Raw genomic sequence first — 23,916 nt, forward strand, 5'->3', positions numbered from 1 at the left:
TCTTACGACTTCCCCTCTGGGATGACGATCGACTCCCAGCTGCAACAACAGCAGCGCCAGCAGCAGTAGGCGTTACACTCAAGGATGCATCGGAGGAATCCCAGGCAGGAGAGGACTCGTCAGACTTGACAGTGACATGGCCTGCAGGACTATTGGCTTTCCTGTCTAAGGAGGAAATTGACACTGAGGGAGTTGGTGGTGTGGTTTGCAGGAGCTTGGTTACAAGAGGAAGGGATTTAGTTGTCAGTAGACTGCTTCCGCCGTCACCCAAAGTTTTTGAACTTGTCAATGACTTCTGATGAATGCACTCCAGGTGACGTATAAGGGAGGATGTTCCTAGGTGGTTAACGTCCTTACCCCTACTTATTACAGCTTGACAAAGGCAACACACGGCTTGACACCTGTTGTCCGCATTTCTGTTAAAATAATTCCACACCGAAGAGGTGACTTTTTTTGTAATTTGACCAGGCATGTCAATGGCCATATTCGTCCCATGGACAACAGGTGTCTCCCCGGGTGCCTGACTTAAACAAACCACCTCACCATCAGAATCCTCCTTGTCAATTTCCTCCTCAGCGCCAGCAACACCCACATCCTCATCCTGGTGTACTTCAACAGTGACATCTTCAATTTGACTATCAGGAACTGGACTGCGGGAGCTCCTTCCAGCACTTGCAGGGGGCGTGCAAATGGTGGAAGGCGCCACCTCTTCCCGTCTAGTGTTGGGAAGGTCAGGCATCGCAACCGACACAATTAGACTCTCCTTGGGGATTTGTGATTTAGAAGAACGCACAGTTCTTTGCTGTGCTTTTGCCAGCTTAAGTCTTTTCATTTTTCTAGCGAGAGGATGAGTGCTTCCATCCTCATGTGAATCTGAACCACTAGCCATGAACATAGGCCAGGGCCTCAGCCGTTCCTTGCCACTCCGTGTCGTAAATGGCACATTGGCAAGTTTACGCTTCTCCTCAGACGCTTTTAATTTTGATTTTTGGGTCATTTTACTGAACTTTTGTTTTTTGTATTTTACATGCTCTCTACTATGACATTGGGCATCGGCCTTGGCAGACGACGTTGATGGCATTTCATCGTCTCGGCCATGACTAGTGGCAGCAGCTTCAGCACGAGGTGGAAGTGGATCTTGATCTTTCCCTATTTTACCCTCCACATTTTTGTTCTCTATTTTTTAATGTGTGGAATTATATGCCAGTAATTTATCAATAGCAATGACCTACTGTACCGTACTGCTCTATATATAATATACTGGTGGTCAGCAAAATTCTGCACTGTCCTCCTACTATATATACTGCGCACAACAACTAAAATGCACCACAGGTATGGATGGATAGTATACTTGACGACACAGAGGTAGGTAGAGCAGTGGACTACTGTACCGTACTGCTATGTATTATATACTGGAGGTCAGCAAAATTCTGCACTGTCCTCCTACTATATATACTGCGCACAACTAAAATGCACCACAGGTATGGATGGATAGTATACTTGACGACACAGAGGTAGGTAGAGCAGTGGCCTACTGTACCGTACTGCTATATATTATATACTGGTGATCAGCAAAATTCTTCACTCTCCTCCTACTATATATACTGCGCACAACTAAAATGCACGACAGGTATGGATGGATAGTATACTTGACGACACAGAGGTAGGTAGAGCAGTGGCCTACTGTACCGTACTGTTATATATTATATACTGGTGGTCAGCAAAATTCTGCACTGTCCTCCTACTATATATACTGCGCACAACAACTAAAATGCACCACAGGTATGGATGGATAGTATACTTGACGACACAGAGGTAGGTAGAGCAGTGGCCTACTGTACCGTACTGCTATATATTATATACTGGTGGTCAGCAAAATTATGCACTCTCCTCCTACTATATATACTGCACACAACTAAAATGCACCACAGGTATGGATGGATAGTATACGTGACGACACAGAGGTAGAGCAGTGGACTATATATATATATATATATATATATATATATACTGGTGGTCACAGCAAAATTCTGTACTGTCCTCCTACTATATACTACAATGCAGCACAGATATGGAGCATTTTTCAGGCAGAGAACGTAGATATTTTCAGCACACTGAGCACAGATATTTGCAAGCACACTGAGCACAGATATTTGCAGCACATTGAGCACAGATATTTGCAGCACACTGAACACAGAAACTGAGAGAACGCTGCACGTCCTCTCACTATCATCTCCAATGCACGAGTGAAAATGGCGGCGACGCGCGGCTCCTTATATAGAATACGAATCTCGCGAGAATCCGACAGCGGGATGATGACGTTCGTGCGCGCTCGGGTTAACCGAGCATGGCGGGAGGATCCGAGTCTGCCTCGGAACCGTGTTAAATGGGTGAAGTTCGGGGGGGTTCGGATTCCGAGGAACCGAACCCGCTCATCACTACTACCAACATTCATGCAATTCCGGACTGGGGCAAGGGGGGCCCACTGGGGGGGGGGGGGGGGAATGCAGCGATATGAGCCATTATAAAAGGGGTGTGGTGAGCACCGGAGTGGGTGTGGCCAGCCACCAATGAGGCTTGTCTACCTATTAGAAAGTGCATGGACGGGCTCTCCTTGTAAATATATATAGTAAATATTGTATGCATGATAATGTACCAGACTGATACCAGCAATGCACTGTAGTGAACACCATAGTCCTGGGAATGCAGTATAGTGTAACATATTTATAATAATATTTAAGCACACGATGGTAACCCTGTCTAGTTATATCATTAATGCACTGTACATGTGAGAGGAGACCCGGTACTGACAGAGCTGGATTAAGGCATTGGGGGGCCCGGGGTACTTAAGACCCTAAGGTCTAAAATTAAAAGTATAGCGTATCGGGTAGTTTGGATAAATTATACTATATACAAAGCAGATGCTCAGCACTCCCGCACAGTAAATTCCACCTCGCCTGGTGCCCTCCACAGCAGAAGCAATATAGCATAGAGTATTGCCGGCACTCACGGACTTGCAAGAATAAGCTCAGGTCGACACACCTGTCTTCTTTCAACGTTTCTATTTATTTCAACCTTCGTCAGGAATGACAAATGTGTGTGTGTGTATATATATACATATATATATATATGGATATATATATACACACACACACACACACACACACACACACACACACACATACATACAACGCTGGTGGCTGGCACGCCAGTAGAGAATCAGTAAGGTGCCCAGGTGCCGACCTAGGGTTATATACACATATGGGTTGGGTCTGATATGCTGGCGGCCAGAATACCAATCGCGGCACTTACCTTTCCCCAATGCCCGCCTAACTCTTCCTTCCCACAGTCTAAAGCTAACCCTCCCCCACCCCTGCAGCCTAACCCTAATCCTCCCTGGGTGGTGCCAAAATCTAACCTCCCCTTCCCGCAGCCTAAACCTAATCCTCCTCCTCCACCGCAGCCTATCCATAACCCTCCCCAGGGGTTCCTAAACCTAACCCCCACTCCCCGCAGCCTAACCTAGACACCCCCCCCCCTTCCTGCGGCTTAACCCTCCGGTGGTCCGGCAAACATTCGTTCGGGATTCAAGCAACGTCGGGATTCCGGCATCAGTGTCGACTGCTTGGATCCCGACCACCAGGATCTAGGCCTGATCCCATACATATGTGTGTGTATGTATGTGTGTGTGTGTGTGTGTGTGTGTGTGTGTGTGTGTGTGTCTATATACATACATATATATATATATATATAGTAGAGATGAGCGGGTTAGGTTCCTCGGAATCCGAACCCCCCCGAACTTCACCCATTTTTCACGGTTCCGAGCAAACTCGGATCCTCCCGCCTTGCTCGGTTAACCCGAGCGCGCCCGAACGTCATCATCCCGCTGTCGGATTCTCGCGAGATTCGTATTCTATATAAGGAGCCGCGCGTCGCCGCCATTTTCACTCGTGCATTGGAGATGATAGTGAGAGGACGTGGCTGCGTTCTATCAGTTTCTGTGTTCAGTGTGCTGCAAATATCTGTGCTCAATGTGCTGCAAATATCTGTGCTCAGTGTGCTTGCAAATATCTACGTTCTCTGCCTGAAAAACGCTCCATATCTGTGCTCAGTGTGCTGCAAATATCTGTGCTCAGTGTGCTTTATTGTGGGGACTGGGGACCAGCAGTATATTATATAGGAGGAGTACAGTGCAGAGTTTTGCTGACCAGTGACCACCAGTATTATACGTTCTCTGCCTGAAAAACGCTCCATATCTGTGCTCAGTGTGCTGCATTGTAGTATATAGTAGGAGGACAGTGCAGAATTTTGCCGACCAGTGACCACCAGTATATAATATATAGCAGTACGGTACAGTAGGCCACTGCTCTACCTACCTCTGTGTCGTAAAGTATACTATCCATCCATACCTGTGGTGCATTTAAGTTGTGTGCAGTATATATATAGTAGTAGGACAGTGCATAATTTTGCTGACCACCAGTATATAATATATAGCAGTACGGTACAGTAGGCCACTGCTCTACCTACCTCTGTGTCATCAAGTATACTATCCATCCATACCTGTGGTGCATTTAAGTTGTGCGCAGTATATATATAGTAGTAGGACAGTGCATAATTTTGCTGACCACCAGTATATAATATACAGCAGTACGGTACAGTAGGCCACTGCTCTACCTACCTCTGTGTCGTCAAGTATACTATCCATCCATACCTGTGGTGCATTTAAGTTGTGCGCAGTATATGTATAGTAGTAGGACAGTGCATAATTTTGCTGACCACCAGTATATAATATATAGCAGTACGGTACAGTAGGCCACTGCTCTACCTACCTCGGTGTCATCAAGTATACTATCCATCCATACCTGTGGTGCATTTAAGTTGTGCGCAGTATATATATAGTAGTAGGACAGTGCAGAATTTTGCTGACCACCAGTATATAATATATAGCAGTACGGTACAGTAGTCCACTGCTCTACCTACCTCTGTGTCGTCAAGTATACTATCCATCCATACCTGTGGTGCATTTAAGTTGTGCGCAGTATATTAATAGTAGTAGGACAGTGCATAATTTTGCTGACCACCAGTATATAATATATAGCAGTACGGTACAGTAGTCCACTGCTCTACCTACCTCTGTGTCATCAAGTATACTATCCATCTATACCTGTGGTGCATTTAAGTTGTGCGCAGTATATATATAGTAGTAGGACAGTGCATAATTTTGCTGACGACCAATATATAATATATAGCAGTACAGTACAGTAGGCCACTGCTCTACCTACCTCTGTGTCGTTAAGTATACTATCCATCCATACCTGTGGTGCATTTAAGTTGTGCGCAGTATATATATAGTAGTAGGACAGTGCATAATTTTGCTGACCACCGGTATATAATATATAGCAGTACGGTACAGTAGGCCACTGCTCTACCTACCTCTGTGTCGTCAAGTATACTATCCATCCATACCTGTGGTGCATTTAAGTTGTGCGCAGTTTATATATAGTAGTAGGACAGTGCATAATTTTGCTGACCACCAGTATATAATATATAGCAGTGTGGTACAGTAGGCCACTGCTCTACCTACTTCTGTGTCGTCAAGTATACTATCCATCCATACCTGTGGTGCATTTAAGTTGTGCACAGTATATATATAGTAGTAGGACAGTGCATCATTTTGCTGACCACTAGTATATAATATATAGCAGTACGGTACAGTAGGCCACTGCTCTACCTACCTCTGTGTCGTCAAGTATACTATCCATCCATACCTGTGGTGCATTTAAGTTGTGCGCAGTATATATATAGTAGTAGGACAGTGCATAATTTTGCTGACCACCAGAATATAATATATAGCAGTACGGTACAGTAGGCCACTGCTCTACCTACCTCTGTGTCGTCAAGTATACTATCCATCCATACCTGTGGTGCATTTAAGTTGTGCGCAGTATATATATAGTAGTAGGACAATGCATAATTTTGCTGACCACCAGTATATAATATATAGCAGTACGGTACAGTAGTCCACTGCTCTACCTACCTCTGTGTCGTCAAGTATACTATCCATCCATACCTGTGGTGCATTTAAGTTGTGCGCAGTTTATATATAGTAGTAGAACAGTGCATAATTTTGCTGACCACCAGTATATAATATACAGCAGTATGGTACAGTCGTCCACTGCTCTATATCTGTGTCGTCAAGTATACTACAAAAGTTCAGTAAAATGACCCAAAAATCATAATTAAAAGCGTCTGATGAGAAGCGTAAACTTGCCAATATGCCATTAACGACACGGAGTGGCAAGAAACGGCTGAGGCCCTGGCCTATGTTCATGGCTAGTAGTTCAGATTCACATGAGGATGGAAGCACTCATCCTCTCGCTAGAAAACTGCAGTGCCACTCCTAGATGGGCCAGGTGTTTGTGTCTGCCACTTGTGCTGCCTAGCTTAGTCACACAGCTACCTCATTGCACCTCTTTTTTTTTTTTTGCATCATGTGCTGTTTGGGGACTATTTTTTAAATCTGCCATCCTTTCTGACACTGCAGTGCCACTCCTAGATGGGCCAGGTGTTTGTGTCGGCCACTTGGGTCGCTTAGCTTAGTCACACAGCTACCTCATTGCACCTCTTTTTTTCTTTGCATCATGTGCTGTTTGGGGACTATTTTTTAAATCTCAAAAAACACAAAAGTCGCCCTCTGCTGCGCTATCCGCAAGTCCTTAAATAATAATAGTAATGGTTTGTCAAAGAATAATTGAAAGTCCCAAACTCCAGAGCCAAGGAAGAAGGATCACCAACAGTCTAGATAGTTCAGGTGAAATAGTGTTCTGGAGTCTTAGATGACGATAGTTGATAGGTGTGTGTCGTTAACGTGTAATTGCGGAGCTCCTTATGGGTACGCACCGTACTCACATGTACAAGGTGCGTAGAGTTTTCGTAAAGGTATCTTTCTCCTCTGTATACGTGGAAGGTTCTATCGGTCGTTTTCCCTTTTAGTCGCCACTCATAGAACAAAGAAGAAAAAAAAAAGGGGTATGAAAGCCCCACTAGTGTAATACGTTCAATATATTGCCATCGAAAGAAGGTGTATGAAAACCAAGAAGGCGGCGTGAATTCTATTAATAATCAAACACGTACCGAACTTACATAAATATAAGTAAAATGCTCCTATAAAGGTATCTTTCAAAGGTGAAAATAATATGGGGGTGATGCGTACCCCAAACTCACGTTCTGCAGGTGTTATACAGGCACATCAAGGTTTCTTTAGTGAGTCGCCTCCTGTTTCTCCTCCACCAGGCTCTCGTCGAGACCACAGGATACATAAAACCCACAGAGAAAAAGGTTTTATGATAATAGGTCCATTTATTGCAAAAAGTGTTTTAAAATATCTAAAGGTTTTTTAACATCTAAAAGAATTTTTTTTTTATATCACATGCATACAATGGAGGCGGACATTCCAATACTAGGAGATAGTTGTGAAAAAACACAGACCTGGTGTGCGGTAAATCCGGACTCCCATACTCCTAAGGGCTGGTCTCCTGGGTATCGGGGTGCACCTCCTATTACCACCAACGTGTTTTGACCAGAAAAGTCTTTGTCAAGGTGTTTGGGGACTATTTTTTAAATCTGCCATCCTGTCTGACACTGCAGTGCCACTCCTAGATGGGCCAGGTGTTTGTGTCTGCCACTTGTGTCGCTTAGCTTAGTCACACAGCTACCTCATTGCACCTCTTTTTTTCTTTGCATCATGTGCTGTTTGGGGACTATTTTTTAAATCTGCCATCCTGTCTGACACTGCAGTGCCACTCCTAGATGGGCCAGGTGTTTGTGCCGCACACTTGTGTCGCTTAGCTTAGTCACACAGCTACCTCATTGCGCCTCTTTTTTTCTTTGCATCATGTGCTGTTTGGGGACTATTTTTTTGAAGTGCCATCCTGTCTGACACTGCAGTGCCACTCCTAGATGGGCCAGGTGTTTGTGCTTGCCACTTGGGTCGCTTAGCTTAGTCACACAGCGACCTCGGTGCAAATTTTAGGACTAAAAATAATATTGTGAGGTGTGAGGTGTTCAGAATAGTCTGGAAATTAGTGGAAATTATGGTTATTGAGGTTAATAATACTATGGGATCAAAATGACCCCCAAATTCTATGATTTAAGCTGTTTTTGAGGGTTTTTTGTAAAAAAAACACCCAAATCCAAAACACACCTGAATCCGACAAAAAATTTTCAGGGAGGTTTTGCCAAAACGCGTCCGAATCCAAAACACGGCCGCGGAACCAAATCCAAAACCAAAACACAAAACCCAAAAAATGTCCGGTGCACATCTCTAATATATATTAGAGATGAGCGGGTTCGGTTTCTCTGAAACCGAACCCGCACGAACTTCATGTTTTTTTCACGGGTCCGAGCAGACTCGGATCCTCCCGCCTTGCTCGGTTAACCCGAGCGCGCCCGAACGTCATCATGACGCTGTCGGATTCTCGCGAGACTCGGATTCTATATAAGGAGCCGCGCGTCGCCGCCATTTTCACACGTGCATTGAGATTGATAGGGAGAGGACGTGGCTGGCGTCCTCTCCATTAGAAATTAGATTAGAAGAGAGAGAGAGATTGTGCAGAGTCAGACAGAGTTTACCACAGTGACCAGTGCAGTTGTTGTTAGTTAACTTTTATTTATTTTAATATAATATATCCGTTCTCTGCTATATCCGTTCTCTGCCTGAAAAAAAACGATACACAGCAGCAGCCAGTCACACAGTGTGACTCAGTCTGTGTGCACTCAGCTCAGCCCAGTGTGCTGCACATCAATGTATAAAAGGCAAAGCTTATAATAATTGTGGGGGAGACTGGGGAGCACTGCAGGTTGTTATAGCAGGAGCCCCCAGGAGTACATAATATTATATTAATTTAAAATTAAACAGTGCACACTTTTGCTGCAGGAGTGCCACTGCCAGTGTGACTAGTGGTGACCAGTGCCTGACCACCAGTATAGTAGTATATTGTTGTATGTATTGTATACTATCTCTTTATCAACCAGTCTATATTAGCAGCAGACACAGTACAGTGCGGTAGTTCACGGCTGTGGCTACCTCTGTGTCGGCAGTCGGAACTCGGCAGGCAGTCCGTCCATCCATAATTGTATTACAATATATACCACCTAACCGTGGTATTTTTTTTTCTTTCTTTATACCGTCGTCATAGTGTCATACTAGTTGTTACGAGTATACTACTATCTCTTTATCAACCAGTGTACAGTGCGGTAGTTCACGGCTGTGGCTACCTCTGTGTCGGCAGTCGGCAGGCAGTCCGTCCATCCATAATTGTATTATTATTATAATATATACCACCTAACCGTGTTTTTTTTTTCATTCTTTATACCGTCGTCATAGTGTCATACTAGTTGTTACGAGTATACTACTATCTCTTTATCAACCAGTGTACAGTGCGGTAGTTCACGGCTGTGGCTACCTCTGTGTCGGCAGTCGGCAGGCAGTCCGTCCATCCATAATTGTATTATTATTATAATATATACCACCTAACCGTGGTTTTTTTTTCATTCTTTATACCGTCGTCATAGTGTCATACTAGTTGTTACGAGTATACTACTATCTCTTTATCAACCAGTGTACAGTGCGGTAGTTCACGGCTGTGGCTACCTCTGTGTCGGCAGTCGGCAGGCAGTCCGTCCATCCATAATTGTATTATTATTATAATATATACCACCTAACCGTGGTTTTTTTTTCATTCTTTATACCGTCGTCATAGTGTCATACTAGTTGTTACGAGTATACTACTATCTCTTTATCAACCAGTGTACAGTGCGGTAGTTCACGGCTGTGGCTACCTCTGTGTCGGCAGTCGGCAGGCAGTCCGTCCATCCATAATTGTATTATTATTATAATATATACCACCTAACCGTGGTTTTTTTTTCATTCTTTATACCGTCGTCATAGTGTCATACTAGTTGTTACGAGTATACTACTATCTCTTTATCAACCAGTGTACAGTGCGGTAGTTCACGGCTGTGGCTACCTCTGTGTCGGCAGTCGGCAGGCAGTCCGTCCATCCATAATTGTATTATTATTATAATATATACCACCTAACCGTGGTTTTTTTTTCATTCTTTATACCGTCGTCATAGTGTCATACTAGTTGTTACGAGTATACTACTATCTCTTTATCAACCAGTGTACAGTGCGGTAGTTCACGGCTGTGGCTACCTCTGTGTCGGCAGTCGGCAGGCAGTCCGTCCATCCATAATTGTATTATTATTATAATATATACCACCTAACCGTGGTTTTTTTTTCATTCTTTATACCGTCGTCATAGTGTCATACTAGTTGTTACGAGTATACTACTATCTCTTTATCAACCAGTGTACAGTGCGGTAGTTCACGGCTGTGGCTACCTCTGTGTCGGCAGTCGGCAGGCAGTCCGTCCATCCATAATTGTATTATTATTATAATATATACCACCTAACCGTGGTTTTTTTTTCATTCTTTATACCGTCGTCATAGTGTCATACTAGTTGTTACGAGTATACTACTATCTCTTTATCAACCAGTGTACAGTGCGGTAGTTCACGGCTGTGGCTACCTCTGTGTCGGCAGTCGGCAGGCAGTCCGTCCATCCATAATTGTATTATTATTATAATATATACCACCTAACCGTGGTATTTTTTTTTCTTTCTTTATACCGTCGTCATAGTGTCATACTAGTTGTTACGAGTATACTACTATCTCTTTATCAACCAGTGTACAGTGCGGTAGTTCACGGCTGTGGCTACCTCTGTGTCGGCAGTCGGCAGGCAGTCCGTCCATCCATAATTGTATTATTATTATAATATATACCACCTAACCGTGGTTTTTTTTTTCATTCTTTATACCGTCGTCATAGTGTCATACTAGTTGTTACGAGTATACTACTATCTCTTTATCAACCAGTGTACAGTGCGGTAGTTCACGGCTGTGGCTACCTCTGTGTCGGCAGTCGGCAGGCAGTCCGTCCATCCATAATTGTATTATTATTATAATATATACCACCTAACCGTGGTATTTTTTTTTCTTTCTTTATACCGTCGTCATAGTGTCATACTAGTTGTTACGAGTATACTACTATCTCTTTATCAACCAGTGTACAGTGCGGTAGTTCACGGCTGTGGCTACCTCTGTGTCGGCAGTCGGCAGGCAGTCCGTCCATCCATAATTGTATTATTATTATAATATATACCACCTAACTGTGGTATTTTTTTTTCTTTCTTTATACCGTCGTCATAGTGTCATACTAGTTGTTACGAGTATACTACTATCTCTTTATCAACCAGTGTACAGTGCGGTAGTTCACGGCTGTGGCTACCTCTGTGTCGGCAGTCGGCAGGCAGTCCGTCCATCCATAATTGTATTATTATTATAATATATACCACCTAACCGTGGTTTTTTTATACCACCTAACCGTGGCAGTCCGTCCATAATTGTATACTAGTATCCAATCCATCCATCTCCATTGTTTACCTGAGGTGCCTTTTAGTTCTGCCTATAAAATATGGAGAACAAAAAAGTTGAGGTTCCAAAATTAGGGAAAGATCAAGATCCACTTCCACCTCGTGCTGAAGCTGCTGCCACTAGTCATGGCCGAGACGATGAAATGCCAGCAACGTCGTCTGCCAAGGCCGATGCCCAATGTCATAGTACAGAGCATGTCAAATCCAAAACACCAAATATCAGAAAAAAAAGGACTCCAAAACCTAAAATAAAATTGTCGGAGGAGAAGCGTAAACTTTCCAATATGCCATTTACCACACGGAGTGGCAAGGAACGGCTGAGGCCCTGGCCTATGTTCATGGCTAGTGGTTCAGCTTCACATGAGGATGGAAGCACTCAGCCTCTCGCTAGAAAACTGAAAAGACTCAAGCTGGCAAAAGCACCGCAAAGAACTGTGCGTTCTTTGAAATCCCAAATCCACAAGGAGAGTCCAATTGTGTCGTTTGCGATGCCTGACCTTCCCAACACTGGACGTGAAGAGCATGCGCCTTCCACTATTTGCATGCCCCCTGCAAGTGCTGGAAGGAGCACCCGCAGTCCAGTTCCTGATAGTCAGATTGAAGATGTCAGTGTTGAAGTACACCAGGATGAGGAGGATATGGGTGTTGCTGGCGCTGGGGAGGAAATTGACCAGGAGGATTCTGATGGTGAGGTGGTTTGTTTAAGTCAGGCACCCGGGGAGACACCTGTTGTCCGTGGGAGGAATATGGCCGTTGACATGCCAGGTGAAAATACCAAAAAAATCAGCTCTTCGGTGTGGAGGTATTTCACCAGAAATGCGGACAACAGGTGTCAAGCCGTGTGTTCCCTTTGTCAAGCTGTAATAAGTAGGGGTAAGGACGTTAACCACCTCGGAACATCCTCCCTTATACGTCACCTGCAGCGCATTCATAATAAGTCAGTGACAAGTTCAAAAACTTTGGGTGACAGCGGAAGCAGTCCACTGACCAGTAAATCCCTTCCTCTTGTAACCAAGCTCACGCAAACCACCCCACCAACTCCCTCAGTGTCAATTTCCTCCTTCCCCAGGAATGCCAATAGTCCTGCAGGCCATGTCACTGGCAAGTCTGACGAGTCCTCTCCTGCCTGGGATTCCTCCGATGCATCCTTGCGTGTAACGCCTACTGCTGCTGGCGCTGCTGTTGTTGCCGCTGGGAGTCGATGGTCATCCCAGAGGGGAAGTCGTAAGCCCACTTGTACTACTTCCAGTAAGCAATTGACTGTTCAACAGTCCTTTGCGAGGAAGATGAAATATCACAGCAGTCATCCTACTGCAAAGCGGATAACTGAGTCCTTGACAACTATGTTGGTGTTAGACGTGCGTCCGGTATCCGCCGTTAGTTCACAGGGAACTAGACAATTTATTGAGGCAGTGTGCCCCCGTTACCAAATACCATCTAGGTTCCACTTCTCTAGGCAGGCGATACCGAGAATGTACACGGACGTCAGAAAAAGACTCACCAGTGTCCTAAAAAATGCAGTTGTACCCAATGTCCACTTAACCACGGACATGTGGACAAGTGGAGCAGGGCAGGGTCAGGACTATATGACTGTGACAGCCCACTGGGTAGATGTATGGACTCCCGCCGCAAGAACAGCAGCGGCGGCACCAGTAGCAGCATCTCGCAAACGCCAACTCTTTCCTAGGCAGGCTACGCTTTGTATCACCGCTTTCCAGAATACGCACACAGCTGAAAACCTCTTACGGCAACTGAGGAAGATCATCGCGGAATGGCTTACCCCAATTGGACTCTCCTGTGGATTTGTGGCATCGGACAACGCCAGCAATATTGTGTGTGCATTAAATATGGGCAAATTCCAGCACGTCCCATGTTTTGCACATACCTTGAATTTGGTGGTGCAGAATTTTTTAAAAAACGACAGGGGCGTGCAAGAGATGCTGTCGGTGGCCAGAAAAATTGCGGGACACTTTCGGCGTACAGGCACCACGTACAGAAGACTGGAGCACCACCAAAAACTACTGAACCTGCCCTGCCATCATCTGAAGCAAGAAGTGGTAACGAGGTGGAATTCAACCCTCTATATGCTTCAGAGGTTGGAGGAGCAGCAAAAGGCCATTCAAGCCTATACAATTGAGCACGATATAGGAGATGGAATGCACCTGTCTCAAGTGCAGTGGAGAATGATTTCAACGTTGTGCAAGGTTCTGATGCCCTTTGAACTTGCCACACGTGAAGTCAGTTCAGACACTGCCAGCCTGAGTCAGGTCATTCCCCTCATCAGGCTTTTGCAGAAGAAGCTGGAGGCATTGAAGAAGGAGCTAACACGGAGCGATTCCGCTAGGCATGTGGGACTTGTGGATGCAGCCCTTAATTCGCTTAACAAGGATTCACGGGTGGTCAATCTGTTGAAATCAGAGCACTACATTTTGGCCACCGTGCTCGATCCTAGATTTAAAGCCTACCTTGGATCTCTCTTTCCGGCAGACACAGGTCTGCTGGGGTTGAAAGACCTGCTGGTGACAAAATTGTCAAGTCAAGCGGAACGCGACCTGTCAACATCTCCTCCTTCACATTCTCCCGCAACTGGGGGTGCGAGGGAAAGGCTCAGAATTCCGAGCCCACCCGCTGGCGGTGATGCAGGGCAGTCTGGAGCGACTGCTGATGCTGACATCTGGTCCGGACTGAAGGACCTGACAACGATTACGGACATGTCGTCTACTGTCACTGCATATGATTCTCTCAACATTGATAGAATGGTGGAGGATTATATGAGTGACCGCATCCAAGTAGGCACGTCACACAGTCCGTACTTATACTGGCAGGAAAAAGAGGCAATTTGGAGGCCCTTGCACAAACTGGCTTTATTCTACCTAAGTTGCCCTCCCACAAGTGTGTACTCCGAAAGAGTGTTTAGTGCCGCCGCTCACCTTGTCAGCAATCGGCGTACGAGGTTACATCCAGAAAATGTGGAGAAGATGATGTTCATTAAAATGAATTATAATCAATTCCTCCGCGGAGACATTGACCAGCAGCAATTGCCTCCACAAAGTACACAGGGAGCTGAGATGGTGGATTCCAGTGGGGACGAATTGATAATCTGTGAGGAGGGGGATGTACACGGTGATATATCGGAGGGTGAAGATGAGGTGGACATCTTGCCTCTGTAGAGCCAGTTTGTGCAAGGAGAGATTAATTGCTTCTTTTTTGGGGGGGGTCCAAACCAACCCGTCATATCAGTCACAGTCGTGTGGCAGACCCTGTCACTGAAATGATGGGTTGGTTAAAGTGTGCATGTCCTGTTTTGTTTATACAACATAAGGGTGGGTGGGAGGGCCCAAGGATAATTCCATCTTGCACCTCTTTTTTCTTTTCTTTTTCTTTGCATCATGTGCTGATTGGGGAGGGTTTTTTGGAAGGGACATCCTGCGTGACACTGCAGTGCCACTCCTAGATGGGCCCGGTGTTTGTGTCGGCCACTAGGGTCGCTAATCTTACTCACACAGCTACCTCATTGCGCCTCTTTTTTTCTTTGCGTCATGTGCTGTTTGGGGAGGGTTTTTTGGAAGGGACATCCTGCGTGACACTGCAGTGCCACTCCTAGATGTGCCCGGTGTTTGTGTCGGCCACTAGGGTCGCTAATCTTACTCACACAGTCAGCTACCTCATTGCGCCTCTTTTTTTCTTTGCGTCATGTGCTGTTTGGGGAGGGTTTTTTGGAAGGGCCATCCTGCGTGACACTGCAGTGCCACTCCTAGATGGGCCCGGTGTTTGTGTCGGCCACTAGGGTCGCTAATCTTACTCACACAGCTACCTCATTGCGCCTCTTTTTTTCTTTGCGTCATGTGCTGTTTGGGGAGGGTTTTTTGGAAGGGACATCCTGCGTGACACTGCAGTGCCACTCCTAGATGGGCCCGGTGTTTGTGTCGGCCACTAGGGTCGCTTATCTTTCTCACACAGCTACCTCATTGCGCCTCTTTTTTTCTTTGCATCATGTGCTGTTTGGGGAGGGTTTTTTGGAAGGGACATCCTGCGTGACACTGCAGTGCCACTCCTAGATGGGCCCGGTGTTTGTGTCGGCCACTAGGGTCGCTTATCTTTCTCACACAGTCAGCTACCTCATTGCGCCTCTTTTTTTCTTTGCGTCATGTGCTGTTTGGGGAGGGTTTTTTGGAAGGGACATCCTGCGTGACACTGCAGTGCCACTCCTAGATGGGCCCGGTGTTTGTGTCGGCCACTAGGGTCGCTTATCTTACTCACACAGCGACCTCGGTGCAAATTTTAGGACTAAAAATAATATTGTGAGGTGTGATGTGTTCAGAATAGGCTGAAAATGAGTGTAAATTATGTTTTTTGAGGTTAATAATACTTTGGGATCAAAATTACCCCCAAATTCTATGATTTAAGCTGTTTTTTAGGGTTTTTTGAAAAAACCACCCGAATCCAAAACACACCCGAATCCGACAAAAAAAATTCGGTGAGGTTTTGCCAAAACGCGGTCGAACCCAAAACACGTCCGCGGAACCGAACCCAAAACCAAAACACAAAACCCGAAAAATTTCAGGCGCTCATCTCTAATATATATGTGTGTTGTACTGAAGGTAACGCGCGGCACTCCATGGTTTTGCAAGAAATGAAGACAGCTACAACATTTCTTGCAAAACCGTGGAGTGCCGTCCGTTACCTTCAGTACCTTGCATAGGAAGGCACCCAGGTATTATAACATTTACGGTATGTGGAGTGACGTTCAAATTTTGTTTTGTTTTTTATATATATATATATATATATATATCACACACGTGAGATGTGGCACTCTCGGCTGATTCAAATAAGACACAATACCGCGGATACCGTATCAACATTTCAGTTCAATACAAAGGATTTTCATATCCTGATGACAATTCTGTTGAATTGAAATGTTGATACGGTATCCGTGGTATTGTGTCTTATTTGAATCAGCCGAGAGTGCCGCATCTCATGTGTATATATCATTGCTGTTCAGCCGATGAGGACACCTGGCGACAAGATGCTGGTTATGTGAGTGCCGGTCCACAACTAATGCGTGTGTGTGTGTATATATATATATATATATATATACACATACATACACAATTCAGAGCCTAATTTCCAATTTAATGTATAACTTTAAATAAAAACATCAATATAGCCATACTTACCAACCATACAGGGTGAGAGCTTGAATGTTGCATTGCACCCTGCCCCAGCACAAATCCCCACGCAGCTGGGGAACTTCCTTCTTCCAGCCTGCGTGCTCAGCCAGTCACTGAGCCGCAGGCTGCAGCTGGACTTCCTGTTGGGCGGCTGAGCCGTCGCTCAGCAAACTGCCCAGCCAGCTCTGCAGCCGCAGCGCCGGCGGCTGTGATGAGCGGCGGCTGGCGGGCTGGAGGCAGTGGGGAGGGGAGCGCACTGCCGCGGATCGGATCTGATTGGAGATCCGATCTCCAGCGGGGGGCCCTTTCAGTTAGGGGGGGCTCGGGGTACTTACCCCCGGAGCCCCCCCCTCCCCCCTTAATCCGGCTCTGGGTACTGTTCGCCATGGTAACCCTGTCTAGTTATACGATTAATGCACTGTACATGTGAGAGGGGACCCGGTACTGATCGCCATGGTAACCCTGTCTAGTTACACCATTAATGCTCTGCACATGTGAGAGGGGACCCGGTACTGATCGCCATGGTAACCCTGTCTAGTTACACCATTAATGCTCTGCACATGTGAGAGGGGACCCGGTACTGATCGCCATGGTAACCCTGTCTAGTTACACCATTAATGCTCTGCACATGTGAGAGGGGACCCGGTACTGATCGCCATGGTAACCCTGTCTAGTTACACCATTAATGCACTGCACATGTGAGAGGGGACCCGGTACTGATCGCCATGGTAAACCTGTCTAGTTATACCATTAATGCACTGCACATGTGAGAGGGGACCCGGTACTGATCGCCATGGTAACCCTGTCTAGTTACTAGAGATGAGCGGGTTCGGTTCCTCGGAATCCGAACCCCCCCGAACTTCAGCCTTTTTACACGGGTCCGAGGCAGACTCGGATCTTCCCGCCTTGCTCGGTTAACCCGAGCGCGCCCGAACGTCATCATCCCGCTGTCGGATTCTCGCGAGGCTCGGATTCTATCGCGAGACTCGGATTCTATATAAGGAGCCGCGCGTCGCCGCCATTTTCACACGTGCATTGAGATTGATAGGGAGAGGACGTGGCTGGCGTCCTCTCCGTTAGAATAGATAGAGACACTTGAGTTGATTTACTACTAACTTAGTAATTTTGGGGAGCATTAGGAGTACTCAGAGTGCAGAGTTTTGCTGATAGTTACTAGTGACCACCACCAGTTTTATTTATTATTTAATATAATCCGTTCTCTGCCTGAAAAAAATGATACACAGTCACATACCATATCTGTGCTCAGCCTCAGTGTGCTGCATGATAATATCATCTATGTATATCTGACTGTGCTGAGTGCTCACTGCTCACACAGCTGAATTGTGGGGGGAGACTGGGGTGCAGTTATAGCAGGAGTACAGTGCACACTTTTGCTGCCAGTGTGACTGACCAGTGACCACCAGTATATTGTCTGCCTGAAAAAGTTAAACACTCCTGTGGTGTTTTTTTTTTTTATTCTATAAACGCATTCTGCTGACAGTGTCCAGCAGGTCCGTCATTCATTATATTACATAAATATTTACCTGCAGTAGTGTTATATTTTTTTTGTTCATCTCTATCATCTTTATCATCTTATATTAGCAGACGCAGTACGGTAGTCCACGGCTGTAGCTACCTCTGTGTCGTCAGTGCTCGTCCATAATTGTATACCTACCTGTGGTGGGGTTTTTTTTTCTATCTTCTTCATACTAGTAGTTTAGGAGTCTGCTGACAGTGTCCAGCAGGTCCGTCATTATATTATATATACCTGCAGTAGTGATATATATATATTTTTTATATCATTATCATCTCTATACTAGCAGACGCAGTACGGTAGTCCACAGCTGTAGCTACCTCTGTGTCGTCAGTGCTCGTCCATAATTGTATACCTACCTGTGGTGGGTTTTTTTTTTCTATCTTCTTCATACTAGTAGTTTAGGAGTCTGCTGACAGTGTCCAGCAGGTCCGTCATTACATTATATATACCTGCAGTAGTGATATATATATATATTTTTATATCATTATCATCTCTATACTAGCAGACGCAGTACGGTAGTCCACGGCTGTAGCTACCTCTGTGTCGTCAGTGCTCGTCCATAATTGTATACCTACCTGTGGTGGTTTTTTTTTTCTATCTTCTTCATACTAGTAGTAGGTGTCTGCTGACTGTCCAGCAGGTCCGTCATTATATTATATATACCTGCAGTAGTGATATATATATATTTTTTATATAATTATAATCTCTATACTAGCAGACGCAGTACGGTAGTCCACGGCTGTAGCTACCTCTGTGTCGTCAGTGCTCATCCATAATTGTATACCTACCTGTGGTGGGGTTTTTTTTTCTATCTTCTTCATACTAGTAGTAGGAGTCTGCTGACAGTGTCCAGCAGGTCCGTCATTATATTATATATACCTGCAGTAGTGATATATATATATATTTTTTATATCATTATCATCTCTATACTAGCAGACGCAGTACGGTAGTCCACGGCTGTAGCTACCTCTGTGTCGTCAGTGCTCGTCCATAATTGTATACCTACCTGTGGTGGGGTTTTTTTTTCTATCTTCTTCATACTAGTAGTTTAGGAGTCTGCTGACAGTGTCCAGCAGGTCCGTCATTATATTATATATACCAGCAGTAGTGATATATATATATTTTTTATATTATTATCATCTCTATACTAGGAGACGCAGTACGGCAGTCCACGGCTGTAGCTACCTCTGTGTCGTCAGTGCTCGTCCATAATTGTATACCTACCTGTGGTGGGGTTTTTTTTTCTATCTTCTTCATACTAGTAGTTTAGGAGTTTGCTGACAGTGTCCAGCAGGTCCGTCATTATATTATATATACCTGCAGTAGTGATATATATATATTTTTTATATCATTATCATCTCTATACTAGCAGACGCAGTACGGTAGTCCACGGCTGTAGCTACCTCTGTGTCGTCAGTCACTCGTCATCCATAAGTATACTAGTATCCATCCATCTCCATTGTTTACCTGAGGTGCCTTTTAGTTGTGCCTATTAAAATATGGAGAACAAAAATGTTGAGGTTCCAAAAATAGGGAAAGATCAAGATCCACTTCCACCTCATGCTGAAGCTGCTGCCACTAGTCATGGCCGAGACGATGAAATTCCATCAACGTCGTCTGCCAAGGCCGATGCCCAATGTCATAGTACAGAGCATGTAAAATCCAAAACACAAAATATCAGTAAAAAAAGGACTCAAAAATCTAAAATAAAATCGTCGGAGGAGAAGCGTAAACTTGCCAATATGCCATTTACCACACGGAGTGGCAAGGAACGGCTGAGGCCCTGGCCTATGTTCATGGCTAGTGGTTCAGCTTCACATGAGGATGGAAGCACTCAGCCTCTCGCTAGAAAAATGAAAAGACTTAAGCTGGCAAAAGCACAGCAAAGAACTGTGCGTTCTTCGAAATCACAAATCCACAAGGAGAGTCCAATTGTGTCGGTTGCGATGCCTGACCTTCCCAACACTGGACGTGAAGAGCATGCGCCTTCCACCATTTGCATGCCCCCTGCAAGTGCTGGAAGGAGCACCCGCAGTCCAGTTCCTGATAGTCAGATTGAAGATGTCAGTGTTGAAGTACACCAGGATGAGGAGGATATGGGTGTTGCTGGCGCTGGGGAGGAAATTGACAAGGAGGATTCTGATGGTGAGGTGGTTTGTTTAAGTCAGGCACCCGGGGAGACACCTGTTGTCCGTGGGAGGAATATGGCCATTGACATGCCTGGTGAAAATACCAAAAAAATCAGCTCTTCGGTGTGGAAGTATTTCAACAGAAATGCGGACAACAGGTGTCAAGCCGTGTGTTGCCTTTGTCAAGCTGTAATAAGTAGGGGTAAGGACGTTAACCACCTCGGAACATCCTCCCTTATACGTCACCTGCAGCGCATTCATAATAAGTCAGTGACAAGTTCAAAAACTTTGGGCGATAGCGGAAGCAGTCCACTGACCAGTAAATCCCTTCCTCTTGTAACCAAGCTCACGCAAACCACCCCACCAACTCCCTCAGTGTCAATTTCCTCCTTCCCCAGGAATGCCAATAGTCCTGAAGGCCATGTCACTGGCAATTCTGACGAGTCCTCTCCTGCCTGGGATTCCTCCGATGCATCCTTGAGTGTAACGCCTACTGCTGCTGGCGCTGCTGTTGTTGCTGCTGGGAGTCGATGGTCATCCCAGAGGGGAAGTTGTAAGACCACTTGTACTACTTCCAGTAAGCAATTGACTGTCCAACAGTCCTTTGCGAGGAAGATGAAATATCACAGCAGTCATCCTGCTGCAAAGCGGATAACTGAGGCCTTGGCATCCTGGGCGGTGAGAAACGTGGTTCCGGTATCCATCATTACTGCAGAGCCAACTATAGACTTGTTTGAGGTACTGTGTCCCCGGTACCAAATACCATCTAGGTTCCATTTCTCTAGGCAGGCGATACCGAAAATGTACACAGACCTCAGAAAAAGACTCACCAGTGTCCTAAAAAATGCAGTTGTACCCAATGTCCACTTAACCACGGACATGTGGACAAGTGGAGCAGGGCAGACTCAGGACTATATGACTGTGACAGCCCACTGGGTAGATGTATGGACTCCCGCCGCAAGAACAGCAGCGGCGGCACCAGTAGCAGCATCTCGCAAACGCCAACTCTTTCCTAGGCAGGCTACGCTTTGTATCACCGCTTTCCAGAATACGCACACAGCTGAAAACCTCTTACGGCAACTGAGGAAGATCATCGCAGAATGGCTTACCCCAATTGGACTCTCCTGTGGATTTGTGGCATCGGACAACGCCAGCACTATTGTGTGTGCATTAAATCTGGGCAAATTCCAGCACGTCCCATGTTTTGCACATACCTTGAATTTGGTGGTGCAGAATTATTTAAAAAACGACAGGGGCGTGCAAGAGATGCTGTCGGTGGCCAGAAGAATTGCGGGACACTTTCGGCGTACAGGCACCATGTACAGAAGACTGGAGCAACACCAAAAACGCCTGAACCTGCCCTGCCATCATCTGAAGCAAGAAATGGTAACGAGGTGGAATTCAACCCTCTATATGCTTCAGAGGTTGGAGGAGCAGCAAAAGGCCATTCAAGCCTATACAACTGACCACGATATAGGAGGTGGAATGCACCTGTCTCAAGCGCAGTGGAGAATGATTTCAACGTTGTGCAAGGTTCTGCAACCTTTTGAACTTGCCACACGTGAAGTCAGTTCAGACACTGCCAGCCTGAGTCAGGTCATTCCCCTCATCAGGCTTTTGCAGAAGAAGCTGGAGACATTGAAGGAGGAGCTAACACAGAGCGATTCCGCTAGGCATGTGGGACTTGTGGATGGAGCCCTTAATTCGCTTAACAAGGATTCACGGGTGGTCAATCTGTTGAAATCAGAGCACTACATTTTGGCCACCGTGCTCGATCCTAGATTTAAAACCTATGTTGTATCTCTCTTTCCGGCAGACACAAGTCTGCAGGGGTTCAAAGAACTGCTGGTGAGAAAATTGTCAAGTCAAGCGGAACGCGACCTGTCAACATCTCCTCCTTCACATTCTCCCGCAACTGGGGGTGCGAGGAAAAGGCTCAGAATTCCGAGCCCACCCGCTGGCGGTGATGCAGGGCAGTCTGGAGCGACTGCTGATGCTGACATCTGGTCCGGACTGAAGGACCTGCCAACGATTACGGACATGTCGTCTACTGTCACTGCATATGATTCTCTCACCATTGAAAGAATGGTGGAGGATTATATGAGTGACCGCATCCAAGTAGGCACGTCAGACAGTCCGTACGTATACTGGCAGGAAAAAGAGGCAATTTGGAGGCCCTTGCACAAACTGGCTTTATTCTACCTAAGTTGCCCTCCCACAAGTGTGTACTCCGAAAGAGTGTTTAGTGCCGCCGCTCACCTTGTCAGCAATCGGCGTACGAGGTTACTTCCAGAAAATGTGGAGAAGATGATGTTCATTAAAATGAATTATAATCAATTCCTCCGTGGAGACATTCACCAGCAGCAATTGCCTCCACAAAGTACACAGGGAGCTGTGATGGTGGATTCCAGTGGGGACGAATTGATAATCTGTGAGGAGCGGGATGTACACGGTGATGAATCGGAGGATGATGATGAGGTGGACATATTGCCTCTGTAGAGCCAGTTTGTGCAAGGAGAGATTAATTGCTTCTTTTTTGGTGGGGGTCCAAACCAACCCGTCATTTCAGTCACAGTCGTCTGGCAGACCCTGTCACTGAAATGATGGGTTGGTTAAAGTGTGCATGTCCTGTTTATACAACATAAGGGTGGGTGGGAGGGCCCAAGGACAATTCCATCTTGCACCTCTTTTTTCTTTCATTTTTCTTTGCGTCATGTGCTGTTTGGGGAGTGTTTTTTGGAAGGGCCATCCTGCGTGACACTGCAGTGCCACTCCTAGATGGGCCAGGTGTTTGTGTCGGCCACTAGGGTTGCTTATCTTAGTCACACAGCTACCTCATTGCGCCTCTTTTTTTTCTTCTTTGCGTCATGTGCTGTTTGGGGAGTATTTTTTGGAAGGGCCATCCTGCGTGACACTGCAGTGCCACTCCTAGATGGGCCAGGTGTTTGTGTCGGCCACTAGGGTCACTTATCTTAGTCACACAACTACCTCATTGCGCCTCTTTTTTTTCTTCTTTGCGTCATGTGCTGTTTGGGGAGTATTTTTTGGAAGGGCCATCCGGCCTGACACTGCAGTGCCACTCCTAGATGGGCCAGGTGTTTGTGTCGGCCACTAGGGTCGCTTAGCATACTCACACAGCTACCTCATTGCGCCTCTTTTTTTCTTTGCGTCATGTGCTGTTTGGGGGGTGTTTTTTGGAAGGGCCATCCTGCGTGACACTGCAGTGCCACTCCTAGATGGGCCAGGTGTTTGTGTCGGCCACTTGGGTCGCTGAGCTTAGTCTCACAGCTACCTCATTGCGCCTCTTTTTTTTCTTCTTTGCGTCATGTGCTGTTTGGGGAGTATTTTTTGGAAGGGCCATCCTGCGTGACACTGCAGTGCCACTCCTAGATGGGCCAGGTGTTTGTGTCGGCCACTAGAGTCACTTATCTTAGTCACACAGCTACCTCATTGCGCCTCTTTTTTTTCTTCTTTGCGTCATGTGCTGTTTGGGGAGTATTTTTTGGAAGGGCCATCCGGCCTGACACTGCAGTGCCACTCCTAGATGGGCCAGGTGTTTGTGTCGGCCACTAGGGTCGCTTAG

This window comes from Pseudophryne corroboree, chromosome 4 (genome assembly GCF_028390025.1).
Source record: "Pseudophryne corroboree isolate aPseCor3 chromosome 4, aPseCor3.hap2, whole genome shotgun sequence".
In the NCBI taxonomy this organism is placed as follows: Eukaryota; Metazoa; Chordata; class Amphibia; order Anura; family Myobatrachidae; genus Pseudophryne; species Pseudophryne corroboree.